Raw genomic sequence first — 14,229 nt, 5'->3', positions numbered from 1 at the left:
AGCTGTAAGGCTGCATCAGGGTCCCTGGTGCTCTGGCCTGGCTTATTGCTGGAGGCAGGTGCATACATGTAACAAGCTAAGTCAAGGCTCCAGAGACCCCAGTGCAGCCTCCTGGTTACCTACCACAGCTGGCATGGGACCACACTGCAGCTGCTTGTGCAGCATCCCTGTTCCCTGCTGCAAGCATCCACATGCCCATCCACCTCTGCCTCCACCCACCTGACCTTCATCCTCCCTTCTTCCCCTTCCTCCATGCTCCAAGACTGCAGAGCTTCCCTCTCTTTTCTCTGCTTGCTGACAAGTTTTTTTTATAGTGAGCCTGCCATTTTTACATGGAGCCCAGCTGATTTAGCATTTTCCATTAAAATCATGTAATTCTGAATTTGGTAGGTTCCTATTTATATACACAATACAGAAAAATAATGCAAGTATTTTCAGTTTGTTGATTATTTCTCAATCATTTTAAATAGTTCTTTCTTTTAGACACCATTTCTCTTTTGCCATACACCAGACAGATTGGCAACACATTCTACATTTGAACATCTGCATGGTTTGGATACTGGACTCTACTGAATTTAATCTCGGTTTCATACCAGTTTACTATCTATCTATATTGGGGAAGTAGTCAGGATTGCATATAGAAAGTCACAATAATCTTCTGGGACATTTTTAATTTAGGCCTTGAAAATACATGTGCAGAATATACACAGTCAGTCTATTTTTGCCACCAAAGATAATTGACTTACCATTGTAAGTAACATTTAAACAGTCTGGTAAGTAAACCTACTCTCTTAGCACTTCATTCTCAATTTAAGTGGTGGATAATTTTATGAACAACATAAAGATTATGGAGATTTATCACTTATAATGCCTCACAAGTTTAAACTGGGGTTTGTAGGATCCAAGAAGGACTTTTCTGCCAGAATTGCAGTTGATTAGGTAAATTATGCTATTCTTTGGCTCCCTTTAAAAAGAAAAATATAATAGCCATAACATAACTGAGGAACCAATAGATTGGATCATGACTGCACTGAAACAAATACAAGAAGCATAACAAATATTGCTACCTCATATAATCATTAATTGAAAAAAATTAGAAGCTGAAGAAGCAAGGGACTAACTGCAAACAATACTTTTAAATTTCAAAACGTATATAGCAAGATTTATATAGTAACTTATTCTTTTCTTCCATCTCACCTTCAAATATCTACAATATCATGTGCAATCCTAACTTAATGTTTATGGCCATAGCTGTAAGCAGGACTAAAAGCTGAAAATCAGTGCTAGTTAATTTTTACAGTGGAAGATGTTACTACAAGAAAAAGCTGGTTCAACAAAATCTAGGTATTTCACACACACATATTTTGTCAACATCTTCATAGAAAATTTTAAAATTTTTTCTGTACAATTTAATTTTTCACTTTAATCTTACCGATTCACATTAATAGCATACTATAAATCATAACATAAAATATTTTCTTAGTATTCTTTATGTGAAAATTTTTAGATTCTTAAGTTCTTCCAACTTGAAAATTTTGATATTTCTTGCATGACAAATCCCCCTTTTTATGGTATCAACTGTCTTGATAAATACTTCACTTGAGATGATAGGGTTTATGAGGGTATGGAGCTAGGTAGACTCTAAATCACAGGTAAAAAAAGTTCTTTGGAAGACTCTTTTTGCTACTGTGATGTATCAAGTGGATGTGGATGGTCCAGTATGCACTTGATGGGCATGTTCAGCCAAGCGTGCATGTGTCTTTTGCCCCATCTCAAACCCCTTTGAGGTGGGGCAAGAGGTACATGCGGGAACAAAAAAATGTTCTGTTCCCTGAAGCAACAGGAGGCTGGGTCCTCCATGGAGATGCTCTGGCTGCCAGAGTATCACTGTGGTTGGCCTCTGGCCCTGGTGCTGAAATGCACGCAAGTTCAGCCCCAGGGTTCCAGTGCCAGTAAGTAAGGGGTGGGGGGGGGGGGCTGGAGGACCACGGGGGGGGACCCCCACTGGCCCTACCCACTCCTCCAGCCTCTGCCCAGCCCCTTGCCCCACCTTCCCCTCAACCCCCCATCACTTCCCTGACCAGCCCCCAATCCCTGCCCCCCCATAGCATCCCCATAGTTTAAAAAAAAAAACCCAAAACAAACAAACAACCCCGCCCCCCGGCATTTACTGGCAGTCTGTCTGTTGTCTGTGTCACTGGGGCTCCACCCACACACTGCAGGGCAGAGAGACAGCCCCAGAGGCCCCAGACCAGACCCTCCTGCCTGGGGGGGGGGGGAGGGGGGTCTTACCTGCTTCTATGGCAAGTAGAAGCTTTTTTCCCCCCATTTTTTCTTTTTTTTTTCTTTAAAGTGATGGTGCCTGGCATTGGGGGGGCAGCCATGGGGGTCTGGAAGATTGGGGAGCCATCAGGGAGACTGCAGCAGCTGGTGATGGATGGGGCCAGGTGAGGCAGCAATCAGGGGCTGGGGTGGGCCATGTGGCCCCTGTGTTGGGGCTATAGCCCCTGCAGGAGGTCAGCAAAATATATATTAATGCAACATCTATTTAGAGTTCACTTTATTATTATGATTTGAGGCATGCTTTAGCACTGTAGGTATCTCACTAAAACATTGTCCAGCTAATCACTGTGTCCTTCTGTTTATAGTGGTCTTTTATTTTACTTCTGGAGGAACGTGGAGTTGGGGGTATTTTACAGAGTAGGATTTTTTTTTTTTTTTTAATCAGGGATTTCTCAGTTTTCCAACAGGGAACACCAGAATTCTTGCTAGGGAGGCCAGTGGCAGGACCCTTCCTGCTCAGAGCTGGCACCTTAGACCCAGCTGGCTGTGGCTGACCTCCTGGCCAAATGGGGTCAGGAGGACATGTTTTGACAGTTCAAAGCAGGCCACCACACCTGGAACATCTTCCAGGTGACAGATGCCCAGATGGCTGGGCAGGGGGCACACGTGGCAGTAGTGCAATACAGAGGCCAACTCTGCAGCCACAGCCCACTGGCAGCTGGGCCAGAGGGGAAGATGCCTCTTCTCACTGTGCAATCCTTATCTGGGTCTGGCAGGTGGGCAGCAGGTCATAGCCAGCCATCAGGCCCCACTGCCAGACTGCTGCAGTGGGTAGAGGGTGCAGGCAACTCTCAGGGCTGCTTCAGCAGTCCGGCTGGCACAAGGGGTAGTGTCCCCAGGTACCAGTTGGCTGGGCCCCAGAAGATCCTGAGAGCTAGTAGCCCTGAGCTACTTGCCAGGGTGGTTTTTTGTACTGCTGGGGACAGCACAGGTGCTGGCCTGGGCTCTAGCTCCCCCTGGCTGCAGATCTGGGAGGAGCCAGGCAGGGTTATTTTGACCCAGGTGGCACAATTTGCTCCTCAAAGTGCATGTCTGTCATGGGATGGGTCCCCAGAGTTGGCCGTGATGCCCCTAGGGCTCCTGACCAAGCCAATCCTGCCCAGTGGGCAACCTCTCTCTCTCCTGCCATGTCTTGTTGTACTATAAGTAATAGGGAAGCTGCCCTCTAGTTTGTATTCTGGGGCATGGTCCATATGGACCCCACTGAACCTTGGGGGTTCCCAGACTCTTTTTGGATCCCACTCCAAAGTCAATGCCTCTAGGGACACCCTCAGCCTTATGGGCTAGATGCATGTCTCAAAACCATCCCTTTACCACACCCCAAATCTCACAGATGGCAGTCACAATTGTCCCATCAAGGCCTTAGTTCACCTTGGCCTCTAGTCATTACTGGGCTCTCCACAGCCCTCTCTCTCAGCACCCTCTGGCACTGGGGTCTTCTCACCCCTGAATACTGCACCCACACTGGTGCTGGGGTTTCCATACTGCAATGGGCCTCCAGTGAGGCCCCCTCCTTCCCCAATAGCCTCAGCCCGATCCTTTGGTGTTATAATACAGCAACCAAAATATGAGCCCCTGGGCTATAACATAAACACAAAGAGTTCAGGGTGTGCTCCGCCCCTTTAAAAAAGTTAAACTTCTTCCCTGGCATTAAGTGCCTAGTACTCAGGGGTACCTGGTGAGCTCCTGGATCCCCATTATCCCCAAGTGCCAGGCAGCTGCAGCATCTCTAGGGAATTCCTCCCTGGAAGCTCCTTTCCCTTTGGCTGCTGGCAGGGAACTGCCTCTCTAGTCCCAGCCTTGACTTTTATATGGGCCCAAGGCCCTGCCTTTTCCAGTCAGCTAACCAGCTGCAGGCTAATTCCCTCCTTAGGCCTGCTGCCACAGTAACCTGAACCTGTGGGATTCCTGCCTGACTGCTGGGGCTCTCTTCCTAGGCAGTTTTAACCCTTCAAGGAGTAAGCACCTTCATGCCCAGTGACAAACACCCATATAAGCAGTGTGTGGCACCACAGATGGTTGTACAGCACTGCATATTGCATTTCTGTGCTCATCTGGATGTGCCTGATCAGTTGCCAGATCTGGGAGAAGAGGAAATAAGTAATAGAATTACTTTTGCTTTCTCTATTTGCTGCAATGAACATAAATAAAGTACCATGAGCCTCAGCACTGTGAGAAAAGGAATAGCACATGTATACATGCATGCATGCACCCCACCCCCCCCGGCCTTGTTTAAAAAGAGAAAAATCAGAAGTGAGGAATGATATGCAATGGTACCATGCAAATTAAAGTATATGTATTTTAAAAGAATCTGGAAAGAACATTTCTTATTTTTACACTATACAAAGTGTAAAGATGTCTTCATGATTAGAAGTGTAGAATCCTTATTTCTGGTTCCAGGGAAAACTACATGGTCACAATAGTGGGTTGTAGACATCTTCACTGTAACGGGGGGTGGGGGGGGATATGGGGGCCAATCTTCACAAGGCCTGCCCACCTGTTCTTAGGCTAACCGCGCACCTTCTCACCCACCACGCCTTGGTCTTACTTGATGAATTAATAGATGTAATTAGGTGGGAGGCTACCCATTTTCTGCCCTGCTGCTAGGGGGCACTATCCGCAGCTCCATTCCTCCCCGACACCACAGCCCAAGCCTCACTGATGACATCATGATGTTCTCATACGTGCCAGTCCCCCATGGTGGGGCCCAGAATCCTACTGTAGGACCCCACCTAGGTTCCCCCCTTCACGAAGACTCTGCTGCTGTCATACTGGGCCACATATCATCCTGCCATCAGTTCCCCTTCGGGTGTGGTCCCCTCACTGGGACCTTGGGCTCACACTAGCCCTGGCCCACCTCCAGGCCAGTCAGGACCCCAGGACCCTGGCTCTTGGGTGTCCCTCTTGGTGGGCCTCTTTGCCCTTCTGACCCTCCTGGTCCTGGCCCCCACCTGGGCCAGTCAGGGGAAGCTCTGGCAGGCCCTGATGTATGACCCATACTCTTATCCCAGGGTCCCCCTCTTTGGGTCCTCCTTCACAGGTGTGGGGAGCTGGGGTACCTCACACCATGACTGAAGCCTCAGGGTCTCACAGGGGACTTTCACTCCCCCCCACCCTGAGCAGCAGCTCATGGTGCTATGACTGATATTATCTTTGACCCACACTCTGCCTCCCAAAGGGGGAGGACTTGTTGTGGTCAGGGCTCAGCTCTCGCTTTCTCTGGCTGAGCCCCCTTTCCCTTCACAGGGCTCTACACGCTGCCCCTCTCACACTGGGGGATCCACACTGCTCATAACACCCTCTTTACTCAGGGTCTCAGGCTTCCCTCCTCAGGTGGGCTCAGGTGACCATAGCCATACCTGGCCCCAATTCTCCTCCTCAGGGTCTCAGACCCCCACAACTACCTCTGGTGTCCCTAGCCCTAAGGTGAGGGCTAGAGGTTAAGGCAACCCAACCCACCTTTCACCAGGGTGATCACTGGTCTGGCATTTCCTGGGGGCTTCCACACCACTGGGAGCCCCACCAGGCCATCCACTCCAGGCAGGTATAGCTTCTGCTCAGGACCAGGACCAGGACCAGGACCAGGACCCTCCTACCATCCCCTACAACTCCTTCCTTACCTCCAGAGAGAACTCAGCAGCCCTCAAACCAGGCAATGTTATTGCCTCCTTCTCCAGTAGCCAAACTGCCTTGTTTATACAGGCAGCCCTGAGCCTAAGTGGCTGTCCTCATTAAGCACCTGGAGGCTGCCAGCTCCAGGGCCTTAAAGTGGCAGGCACACAGAGTGCCCTGCCACATTCACCTTTAATGAAAGATTTGCAAGTAATATTACCAACAGTGAGAGGGTAGTAAACAGTCCAGCTTTAGCTACAGAGGATGAGATTCCTTAATGAAATATTAATGGCCTTTTTTAAAGTTCTCTCTTGGAAGTTCATATATTACGCAAGGTAAAATTAAAAAACACCGTTGACAGAACATGAAGATTAAATTGTAGCATCTCAAATGAAGCACCTGCATATGTTACTAAGTCACTATTTTTGGCACATTTAAACCATTTGGCAGCTACTTCTCAGGAGAGACCCCAAAACAACAGCATTCTCTTAATTGGTGAAGATCTTCATGGAAATACATATGTGCCAATTAAGTAATTGTCCCAGTTATCAAAGACTCAGAGGAATCCTTTGTGAAGTGAAAATATTTTTATTTTGTGAATTGCTTTATCAAGTAAATATGTACAAACAGGGTCACCTTTGCAATTTACCGGGTCCCAGGTTGCAGGAAAGAAGTAGCATAGGGGAAAATAATTGCATATGTGGGTAGAAGCCACAGAAAGCTGCTTGCATTTGAATCATCTGCAATTTAGAGGTGTTGGCATATTGCTCCTTAAGCCTAGTGACAGAAGTTACACAAACTGGTATAAGTGATTGGAAACTGGCTCATATCTGTAACACAACAGAAGTTCAGTGTATATAATCCACTTTCAAAAAGCATGAAACCAGTTTAAGATAAATCTGGATGGATGTGGTATCAGACTTAACTGATTTAGGTTAAATCAGTGTATTGAATCTCTGTCACAGATCTCCTCCAGCTTCATGTTAACTCACAGTCCCCCAGCATACCAGAATGACTTGTACCTTCCCTCCCCCCTCCCCCCGGGTGGACAGGCTAGCCTTGGCCCAAGTTGTCTGCTCCAGCTCTCGTGCCTCTTGGCTTCTGTCCTGGACCACTGCAGGTATGGGGTGGCATTTTTGGAATCAAAAGCGAATGCCTGTTCACTTGCTTATCAGTTTAATCCACACAACTTAGACTATCTTGTAAAGATGGAACTGATTCAGCCTCAGGCATCTTATGATAGAAGGGGGTGTTGCCTTTGTGCTGCCATAAACATTTTTAAGGCAGCACAAAGTGAAAGCAAAGAGACATCCACACTTTGTCGTGCCACAAATGCTCAAATTTGTGACTGCAACAGGAGCTAGTGTTATGGTGTGGACTGGCTAGACCCTGGTGAGGAAGGGGTTAAAGAGTTGCTGGGCTGCATTGGCTGTACCCTAGTATGTTTGTGGCCAATGTCAGGCCTGGAGGAGTGCATAAAGGAAGGGAGTCAGGCTCAGAGAGGGGAAGACTGTCAGTGCTGGAACAACCTGGCTCCTGCCAGATGTCCTCTGAGATCCAAGCTATACAGATTTGCAGGTCTATGCAGGTTCCTGGCTAAATTGTTCCTGTGAGACCTTGGAGTTATTCCAGTGCCTTATTATAGGTAGTAACAAACTGCGTCACTGTATTGCAGCCTATGTGTTTGCTTATGGACGAAGAACTTGGGAAACTTCATGCTCTTCAGTTTCCCTGGGGCAGGGCTCCTTGGGGTTGAGGGCACAGTCCTGCACACTCTAGGAAGTTTTAGGCAGGATCAGCACCTTCAAGCTTTGAGAGCACTTGCCTCCCAGGGACATGTCTGCAAAGATGGGGCTTTGGGATGCACGCCTGTAAGCAGGAGTTCCCTACTTGCAGATATGCACCCCATGCAATGCACAGGGGAATGTCTCTGCAGGGGATTTCCCCAGGTGCACCTGCAAGTCTGGAGGAGGGAATGCAAATGCTCCCCCCTCCCCCCCCCCCACTATGCTAGCAGACATGCAGAGGTATTTCCCCACACCTGCCTGCAAACACAGAGCATGAGAGCTCTGCTCTTGTACACAGGCATGGGAAAATCCCCTGCAGAGGATTCTTCCACTTCCCAAATGCAGGGGGTTCAAGTGCATGTTTGTGAGTTTTCCCCACATGAAGATGTAACCCAAGTTGGGCACAGCAACCACATGCCTATAGATGTCCCTGGAGTGCAATCAACTGTGCCATGACATGTCACTCCAATGAAGACATTCAATGATTTCACTTCAATGAAGACATCTGTTTTTAGATTCATTGAACCATACTCACTGCGGTTCACTGGTCACCTGTAGCAGATAAAATACAAATGATGAATATTGAAAAAAGTTACAGGAAGAACATAGTAATCCCATGTCAGTTCAGTGACAGCCTTTTCCTTCTGCCAGGGTCTCTTCATAGCCTTGGCCAGAAGCCTCTTCAACCTTGGCCAGAAACCTATTGCACAGAAGTGTGTGTCACTTTGAAGAGGAAACTGACTGTATGAGTTGACCTCTACTGCTCTGTGAAAACAGAACCAAAATCAAAATGCAAAAGCATGCCTTTTAGGTCAATCTTATAAGTGAAGTGCTAAAAGCAGAAGGGAAGCCTATACTCCTCTGTATGCACAGGATAGAGTAGAACCATCAATCCAGCAGCACTTCATCTTTTCTAATAGGAATATAATGCAGTTCAAAGATCCAGAATAGGTCATATATATTTCTAACCTAATCCCAGCTTTGATACAAGTAGAAAATGGAAACAGGAAAAAACAAAAGAAAATTTCCTCACTTCACACTCACGTTGTCTACAGGAATTGCTAATGGCTGCCCAAAGCTCAGAGGCAGCCAATCAGTACTGAGCCCAAAGCTCAGACTCTTCAATACATTTGGCTGCCCAAATTGCAAAAGTGGAAATACTTTCTTTTGCCTTCATTTTGTTAGGGGATTTATTATGATGTAGGCGCTGTTGCAGTTCCATGCACAATTATGTACCTTTCTTTCACAAATGGCAGAAGTTTCAAGTGAAATTACCATCCACTCCCCCCTCCCTGCCCCAATTAAATGCCGGTTTTAATGGCAGTAAGTTCAATAGGGCCAGTATTTCACTCACTGAGCATGTCTATGTGTGTAATTAGTGCACATGAATAAACTCCAGATCTTATTTCACCATTTGAACATGTGCCCAGGAGCAAATAAGTCTGGAGCAATTAGCTAAAGGTTTATTTCTGCATAGAATGGGGAGCTCAGTTGAAGCAGCCTTGGCTAGCAGGGTCCCTGGAGATCAGCCTGCCAGCCTAGGGCTGCTGTGACCTGGCTAAGTGTGTTGCAGAGGGGCTGGCTAGGGCATGAAATGCTGCAGTGTGGGGCTAGCCATCCGGCATCCCCCCATACTGAGGCACCCTCATGACCCAATTGACTTCATAGATCATTTTAATATACCCAATTCCTGTTAATCTCTCTTCACTTCATAGGTGTTCACGACCCTGTCTCCTTTTGAATGGTCCTGATGTTCCATTAATCACACTATCCTTTCTTCTGAAATGCTGCTGTCTGTTAGCTATTCCTGGTAACATCTCTTCTCTTTTTCATAGTCCTGAAGGCTGTTTTTAGTTCTAGCTAAAAACGTTAACCCTGGTATAGGAATATTAATTCAGGTGAACACTAACTCAGGTGTGGAAGTGATTGATAGGGAAGTATTGGATGTACTGTCAAGATGCTCAAGAAGCTTAGATTTTGTTATACAAATCTGAATCAGAGATGTACAACTAACTATAATACCTGAAGGACTAATAAACAATATATATAGATTATCACATTTTGTCTGAATCCAAGAAAACCCTGAATTTAAGTGACCCCCCCAAATAATGAGATTCTATACAAGGGAAACTTACAAAAGTGTTAGACTTTTCCATGTATAGAATCTAATTACTGGTGGAGGATCCCACTATTGCATCCAGTGGCAGGGGGAGAGACAGGCAATGAGAGGAGAAGTAAGAGGGCAGGCAGTGGCGAGGTTTCTGGGAGAGAGGCAGCGGGAAAGGCAGTAAAGGAGCAAGCAATGGGGATGTAAAGTAGCTGCCCCCTGACACCTATTGTCCCCCCCCAGTTACAACCCTTGTGCCTCCCCTTCCTGCAACCTCAGGCTTCCACCCACCCTTCCCCTGATTTTTCCCATCTTCTCCCCATCTCCCTCCATGCTGCTTCTTCCCCCCTGCAACCCTCAGACCTCTGTCCCCTGCCTGCTACTCTTTGCCCTACTTAATCTTGCTCCAGAGAAAGGGAAGTGAAGGCCTGTGACTGCGGGGGAGTGCAGGGGCATTGGGAGGCAGGCATAGACTGCAGCTCTAGCCCCAACCTGGGGGTTGAAGCTAAAGCTAGGAGGAACAGCAGCTGTCTGACCCCTCTACTCCCTTGTACTCAGTTCCAAGGCAAGGGGCTATCTCGTTCTCTCCCTCCCACCAGTTAAATGTGTGTATGTGGGGGGGGGATGCTCATCTTGGAATTGAGTAAATATGGTACTTTTACTCATTTTGTTGCTAAAATTAATATGGAAGCTAGCAAATTACTGCAGCTTCCAATAAAGTTATACGTCTTTGCTTTTAACTTAAACTGAATAATATAGGAATGGCCCCTAGCATATCAGTAAATTTTATAGCTTCTCTCTAACTTTTGAAAAACATGTTTCATTATATGTGATGATATACCATACCACCTGAACACCCTCTTTTCAAAATCCTAGATCTGCCTATGAGAAGATTGTTCTGTGAAATTTAGGTAGAATTGTGATTGTAACTTTGAGGAGAATAAGGTAGAATTAGAGGTTGATATACAACAGTATAGAACTCATGCATATTGTTACAGTTTGTAGTTCCAATGCAAAAATATGTTACCAAATCCTGTGATTTGTAATACTGTACCGGGGATTAAAAAGTAAATCTGCACTAATTCACAAATAAATATGCTCATTGATTTAAAATATATCCTTCCTCTCATCTTGGAATATCAGTTTAGTATTCTGAGGGGTTTTGCAGATAAATCATAATCTTTCTATATGACATTTTAAACAGAAAGATTGAAAGTGTGAAGTGGGTACAATGAAAAAATAAGAGGGGGTTATTCATCAAATTTCAAGGCAGAAAATGGGTCTGTTAGTAGATAAAATGCATGAGATTCACCTTCATGACCCAAGGTGAACTCGGACATAAGCTTTTTGTACTATAACCTTTGGGAGCTGAGAAAAATCCTTCAGACAGATTCCTTATACAAATCCCACTATCCCAGCTTCCCTTTCTAATGAACAGCTAGTATGTTGCCCTGGTGAATTTGTTCCTTGTCTACACTCAATTTTCTGAACAATATCTGCAGTCTTCCAAATAATTTAGATAGCTGAAAGTCATAGGAGTATAAATTAATGTCCCTGCCATCACACTGGTCAGAAATGGGCATATGAGTGACAGAATTTAATATATAGTTCTCATTACTTATTCCTCTAATTCTGAATTATATATATATAAATTGCATTCTCTCTCATGCATTAATTACATTTTGTCAGATGTGAAAAAAAATCACTATGGGTCAGGAAATTACAGATACTATTCAGTATGAGGTTTACTACATGAGTATTTTCATCCATAGGAATATTAAAAATTAAAGACAATACTCATCATGCTTACAGTAGCAGCATCTGGTCCTCAAGTAAGAGCACTGAAATCTGAAGCATTCCGTGGACTCACTAAAGAGTTTACTCCATGGAAAGCAGTGGTGTAAGCCTTTCTATACTGCCTATCAGGCGTGCTATGAAATGAATTGATTCAAGAGATTCATTGTCACTGAATCTTTAATTTACAAAAATGTAAACATACTGCCAAATGAGAGTTAAATTATGGGATGCAGACCTTGCTCACTAGAAGCTCTTCATGACGGACAGAGTTCTGAATTTTAGAGCACGGTAAGTCTGCTCAATGCTTACAAGCATTGGGCCAGAACTTTGAATGGGGTAAATCATCACAGCTCCCTTTTTGGGTGCATGCACATGTTCTAGCTTCATGTGGCTTGCTTTAAGCTGTGTGATTATAGATTGGGCATGGCATGTGCTCATTTCTCAGTGCTATTACCCATGCTGGGAACCCAATCTAAGTAAATTAGGGGAGGGGCAGGCAAAGCCCCAGAGCTAGGGCAAAAGTCTAGCCTTTCCCAGTCCCAATACGGAAAGCTGAATGTATACAAAGATTTGTTAGACTGGGCTAAACCAGACCTGATCTAACTTTGTGCACCTCCACAGGTGAACTAAGATCGGGTAAGCCATTTTTACTGGATCTATCCTCCCCAAATGCATATACAGATTAGCACTTAGATCAACTTAATTCTAGTTAGGTCCATCTAAGTGTAACTTCTGCACATATTCTTTGTCACTGTCACTAAAGCTATATTTGTAATGCACCTGTTAAAGATCTCTCCTTTAAAATAACACTAATGTTACAATTTAGTTTATGCAAATGAAACCAATGGTAAACATAATGAAAAGAGTGCAAAAAATCATGGAACAAGCAGGGTAACAAAATCGGGAGAAAACCAGTGGGAGAGCTTTTGTGTGAGCTCGATGCCGAATTATATAGGACTGAATTAAGCGCAGGCTCAGACCTGTTCAATTTAAAACTTTTATTGTTTCACAAAGTCATAAACTAAAGGAGGTCTGTTGGTTCACGAGGTTCCCAAATCAAGCCCTTGCTCTCTAACCCGGAGGGTAGGTGCGGCTGCCTGATTCAGTAGTCTCAGAACTGGTCAACAGCTCATTTAAAAGGAGTCCCTTATCTTTTTTTAGGCAAAAGATACAAAACTGTCCCCATGGTGGAAGCGAGGCATCTAACGTAACTTTACTATTAGTTATATATGATAACACTTATACATATGCATTTTCTAATTCTTACTTCTATTGGTTATTTAGTTAACTTATCTATATTATAATATCAGGTGATACTCTTTGTATTATAATCATTACGCTTCTTATGTTAATTCTTAATGACCTTTATATTTCTTATGCTAATTTTCTATAACCTAAATACATTATTCATCTATATGTTTTGCTGGTTTTTGCAGGGTTAAAATGTCAAAACTGACATAATATGTGGTTGTTTTTCGTCTTTGCGGTTTAGCCATGCAGTTTCCTATTCTTAACAATGTAAGCGGCATGTCTGCTATTTTTATCATTGTTTAAAGGTCAGAAGTTCAGTATTTTCATCTAAGGGTCAGAAAGTGATTACCAGAATGTCAATTGCTGACTCCTCAACCTCCTTGAAGCATTCTGGGAGTTTTAGTGCATTTTTTTTTTTTAATGCTAGACCTTGCTTAGCATAAGCACTCTCTCACAGCACTCTCTCACAGCTTTGGCCTGTGGTCTGTTGAGGTATTTTATTAACTCCTGAGCTATTTTTGTGCTTTGAGGTCAGAAAATCCATGTGGGTTTTTGCTTGTTTTAAACACCATACTGCAGTGACTGGCTGTTTTCCATTTCCTCCTCCAACTAATGCCTGACTCATCTGTCCAAAAAAACTCTCTGAATTGTAGTCACACATCACTTCAACAAGAAATAACCTGCAATTTCTGTGAAGTGGGGTTTGTGATCTTTTTCCATCCGGCTGGGAAATTTTCTTAGCAAATATACTTCCCTTGCACATCCTATCATTAGAATAACGTGGAACAGTTAGTATTTTCCCTTTCTCCACCTTACTCTTCAGCACAGAATTCCACTCTGATTCTTGTTTTCACCTGAGGTGACGGGAATTATTCACACCAAGAGTCAGCTTATTACTGTGATTCTTCTTCCCCTGGCTGTTCTTGCTGTCAGATGCAACATGGTATTAGGGAGCTAAGTGGAAAGGTTAGTAGCGGGTTAATCTGTCACATGCAGACAAAGCAGTCAAAGAAATTCAGCATGCAAAAGGAAATCAGTCAGGCATATGTCTAGCACAAGACAAACAGAACATTTCCAAGCTGTAGTTTACATACTTGGGGGAATTTAATCAGCAAAATTCAAGTCTCAGGCAAGCATCTCACTGCAGCTTTCATTTGAAGCATTATATAGACTGCTAAGAGTTGGTTTGGGAGAAAATATAGCTAGAGGAGTCCTATTGTGAGTAGGAAAGTACAGACTTTGAGTCCTAGCTTTTTTGGAAGAAGAAAAGATCTACTTTTTGAAACCCATGAGATGGGTTCATCACCATTACGAAAAAAGCATCACTTGCAA

This window comes from Crocodylus siamensis, chromosome 4, assembly GCF_052110815.1.
Source record: "Crocodylus siamensis isolate JL-2025a chromosome 4, ASM5211081v1, whole genome shotgun sequence".
Lineage (NCBI taxonomy): Eukaryota > Metazoa > Chordata > Crocodylia > Crocodylidae > Crocodylus > Crocodylus siamensis.
The sequence above is the reverse complement of the archived record's forward strand: the minus strand, read 5'-3'. Positions refer to the sequence as shown.